The sequence below is a fragment of the Phalaenopsis equestris genome, unplaced genomic scaffold (genome assembly GCF_001263595.1).
Source record: "Phalaenopsis equestris unplaced genomic scaffold, ASM126359v1 Scaffold209430, whole genome shotgun sequence".
Taxonomy (NCBI): domain Eukaryota; kingdom Viridiplantae; phylum Streptophyta; class Magnoliopsida; order Asparagales; family Orchidaceae; genus Phalaenopsis; species Phalaenopsis equestris.
In genome coordinates, this window is record NW_018228595.1 from 20,148 (window position 1) to 24,851 (window position 4,704).

Consider the following 4,704-nt stretch of genomic DNA (forward strand, 5'->3'; position numbering starts at 1 on the left):
TATATATATATATATATATATATAAAAGATAGTATAGATGTTGAAATTAAAGTTTAGATATTAGATATGTAAATACTTAGGAATTGAGTGGTTTTTCTATGAGTTTTTCAAAAAATTGATATGTATAGAGTTGGAGCTTAAGGAATTGGGGCATATAGCTTTATTTCTATCTGAAATGTTCAATTTTATGTGGTTTATATACGAGTAATTTTATTTCTGTTCTGATATAATTTATCTGTTATCATTGTAGTTTTTTTTTTTTTTTGAAATGGATTGAATAGATGTGAATGAGAGCTACTTCATTATTAATAAATTTGAGAATTATGGATTGAAGTGAAAAATTAAAATAGAGAAAAAAAGTATAAAGGTGGGAATCAGAAGACCGTTAAACTGAGAAGAACAAATTTAATTATTTTGTGCTTAGGGAAGAGACTGAAAAGATTTGTCCATGGATAAGAGGTCGTGATTTTGAATTGCACTGCCATCTATGCACAATTTTACCTAAAATCTACAAGCCAATCAAAGTTGATGTTATATATTAGAAATGTTCACTCATTCTGATGGCAAAAGTTGAATAGAGTTATTAAATATATAACAAAGTAGTATTGAAGATCTAATGTTTTCGCTTAATGGAGAGATTGAGAATAAGAATCAGTTGTTGGAGTTGTGTCATCCAAACATTTGATTGTGAAGGCAATAGTAACACTGCATTTAATGTTATTGATGATGGATTATTTGCATGTGAAAGTGAAGATAAAAATCTTTATCAGTTGGCTCACTTTTTTATGGATTCTACCACCCTCAAGCAAGCCCTTCAAACCGATGCAATTTCGAGAAATTTTACACTAGAGATTAAAGTTAGTGACAAAAGAAGAAACATAATCATTTATACATATTGAGGATGTACATGCAGGGTACCTGCATCAGTTTGTTCAGATAGTCATTCATTCAAATTGAAATAGCAGATGTTACTGATTTCTACCCTGAATTAACAAAACTGTAAATAAAAGTACCACAATTAACTGGGTAACTCATAAGATACATTAATTAGTAAAAAAACCCAGACATTCCTTCAAATCTCATCAAAAATAACTTGAAAACCACCTATGAGTTATCATTACCATATATGAAATTATGGCATTCAAGGAAAGTAAAAGACATTATATTTGGCTCAATAGATGATAATTATAGGTGGGTGTCTACTATTATATCATAGCTTATCCTACTCTTGCATCAGAGCTTATTAACAAAAAAACCTGGGTTCTCACAGAGCATATACATATGACAATCATGTAATAGCTTCAAGAGATTTTATTTGAGCTCTATGGTTTGAAGTCATGGTTTTCTTGCTAGCTATAGATACTTTATTGCACGTGATGCATGTCACCTTAAATCGAAATACTTAGGAGCAATTCTATATGTAATATCTCTTTATTGCAACAGTGAACTTTTCTCTATTGCCTTTGTTGTTGCGGGATCTAAATAAAAAAGGTCTGAGAATTATTTTTAAGAAATTTCTTACAAATCATTGGTGGTGGCATAAATCATTTAGCTTTCATTTCAAACATGCAGAAAGGACAATGCGAGACAATTAGAGTTATATTTCTAAACTCTGAGCATAGAATATGCCTATGATATTTATAGAAGAATATGAAAATGTTCTTCCACTCTGACGATAGCCTTATACTGAAAAATTTGGTGGGGATAGTTGCTAATGCATACACCAAAAAAGAGTTTGATGCGAAGCTTAATGGGATATTCAACATAATTCTTACAGTGCATTCTTATTTGACTCTATTACCATAGAAGTGGTCAAAGTTTGGTTTCTCAATAGAAATAAAAAATCATTTTAACACAATTAATTCAACAATTAATTCATGGAATTCAAAGGTCTGAAGTAAACCGGTTGTTGATTTGATTGATATGCTAATGTTTAAGATCATAGAGCAACTTGCACGGAGGAAGTTACGTTCAACTGGTTGGATAAATGAATTAGTGCCCCATTTTGAAGAGTATATTAGGGAGATTGCGACAAGTAAAAAGTCATTCATCATTTGACCATGAACATCAACAGAGGCTGAGGATGAAGGCACACATGAATGGCAAGAAGTGGATATCGAAAAGATGGAATGCAGTTATTGATTTAGGCAGTTAACTGGTCAACTTTGCATCCATGCAATAGTCATTAGATCCAAACAACATCCAGTATGACACACTTACGTTGATGAGCGTTACCAAGTGAGGAGGTAATTATGTTCTAAAATGTAATCATATATTCATTATTCCTATGACTTATCTCAATTTTTTCAATAGATATAGAATGTCTTATGAATGTGCAATATCAACACTCCCAAAAAATGACCAAAGGAATTTAGTTAATGATGTTGTGTTGTTAGGGGTTCTAAATTCATTAAGGCCACGAGTTAGACCACCAAAATACATGTTTTAATTTCTTTCTTGAAAGCACATCAAAAAGAGCAAAAATTGCTCATAAATGCAGTTTTTACAGAGATCGGGATCACCAAAGGAGTACCTGCAAAAGCCCAGTTCACTCACAAACATCAAATATTGAGCAAGGCCTTGACTCTAAATCTAATATAGGTGTTGAATGTAGGGCTCGAGTTAAGCGTCCAATTAGGAGAATGGAATAGCTCAAAAGAGATGACATATTTATTGCCTTTAGATGATTGCTTTCGATTCAACTCATGTTTACACAACTATAACCGCGATTATTTTGTGTTAACCTTCTATCACACATAGGACCAAAGTGATTCTATCATTTTATTCTCTGATTGATTTCTTATACAATGATAGAATCTTCTTTTATAACTTCTATCTTTATAAGACATATACACTGCACACAACAAGTTACAATTACAATAAATTTTTTGATTACTAACTCCTTGTGTAGCTGATGACTGACTTGAGCTCATATTTGATATATCCTGCCATAAAAGAGAAAGAAATAGAACATAAATGGTATGTACAACAGAAAAAGATATACATATGTAAAAGACTTGAAACAATTTTTTATGCATAATAATAACAATGGAATCTTAAAATTTAGAAGAAGGAAAATTTACATATATTCCATATTATTTACAGTTCAAACATTTACATATATATCATTTTAGTTAAAGCATCAAAAAATATATTTCAATTTTCAAAAATAAAATTGTGATATCTTTCATGTAATATTAAGAAATTGAGTGGTATAAATGTAAAGAAAAAAAAAAATATAATTATTATAAATATTTAAATACCTTAGAATTGAATGGTATTTAGAATACAAATTAGGTAAAATAATGTATGTGAAAATTTGTAACAATAAAGTGAGCGTGCCGGAGTGGTTATCGGGCATGACTAGAAATCATGTGGGCTCTGCCCGCGCAGGTTCGAATCCTGCCGCTCACGATCCAAGCTGAAAAGGTTTTCTTTTTTCATAAATTTACCCAATTTTAATTGTAACGGTACTCATGTCACGTGTAAGATATTTCAGTCGAGAGATAGAGATCTTAATCTTTAGGCTAAATTGGATTGTAATATGATGAATTTTATAATTTATATTTTTATAAATAATTTATTTTTTGTTAATTTCAGTATTCAAATGATATGATATGATAGTATTTTTGGGCCGCCAATTTTATTTATTAGATTGTATTTATTATAACACTAATAAAAAAAAACATTTTAGATCCACAATTTCATATTAATATAAATAACTCTTGAACGCATTCATATATTTATTTATTTAAACAAATATAATTAGTTTTGAGATAGCAAAAACTCAATTGAGAAATCATAATTTTTTTTTAAACAAAAAATCAAAATAGTTTTTTTAGATCAATAATCATTTTAAACTTATGTCCTCCCTGAACTCAAATTCTTCTCCTCTCTTGTCTACTCCTCGATCTTCGCCGCCTCCCCTTAAGTTTGTTGTCGTTTAGGGTCTATTTGGGGCAGCTGCAGCTTATTGAATAATTTGTTGATCAGCTGATTAAAAATAATATGCTGATAAGCTAAGTGCGGTGACTATTATAAATTTTTATTTTTTTGGAAAAGTCGGACCTCTGCCAGTGTGAAAACGCTATTTTCAGCGTTTTTAAAACGCATAAACTGCCAAAATGCAATTTACCCAAACATATTAGGTGCGTTTTCAAAACGTCGTCGTATCAAATAAGCTGCCCCAAACGGGCGTCGAACTCCCATCCTTCTTCTTTAATGACAACTTCTCTGATCTCACAGCTTGCATAACATACTTATCATGAATGCACTTATTGCAAGTGTGGCTTAATGCAAACTGGACTTGATCCATGCTAGTTCTGGCTTAGTAGTTACCTCTTTTATGTCAATTTTAGCACAATCCAAGCCAAATATAGAGTCCACATTTTTATTTGACTTCTGATCCTTAGAATAAATTTGGTTTTTTTCCTTTCCTTGTATTGTTACTTCACCTCTAGTTCTATTGTGGTATATGTTCTTTTACAGTGTAGTTGTGCATAAGCCATGCTTATCGAGATACCCTCAGGCGTTTTTCTTATCCTTCTTTTTCTACACCAGCTCTTATCATTCATAAAACTCTATATTATTTGGGTTGATTGGCTACTAGATTTAATTGGAGTTTTAGGAAGATTTGTGTTGTGTTGTGTTGTCTCAATGTTGGCATTTAGAGCATATAGCTTATTTGTAGGAAGTGAATATCTT

At 31.0% G+C, this 4,704-nt stretch overlaps 1 non-coding gene across 1 annotated transcript; it reads left to right on the top strand.

The window, feature by feature from the left end:
* The first annotated feature begins 3,332 nt into the window (after positions 1 to 3,332).
* On the top strand, positions 3,333 to 3,414 carry TRNAS-AGA. The gene has a single exon. It is a non-coding gene; the product is annotated as a tRNA-Ser (tRNA).
* Positions 3,415 to 4,704: the final 1,290 nt, after the last annotated feature.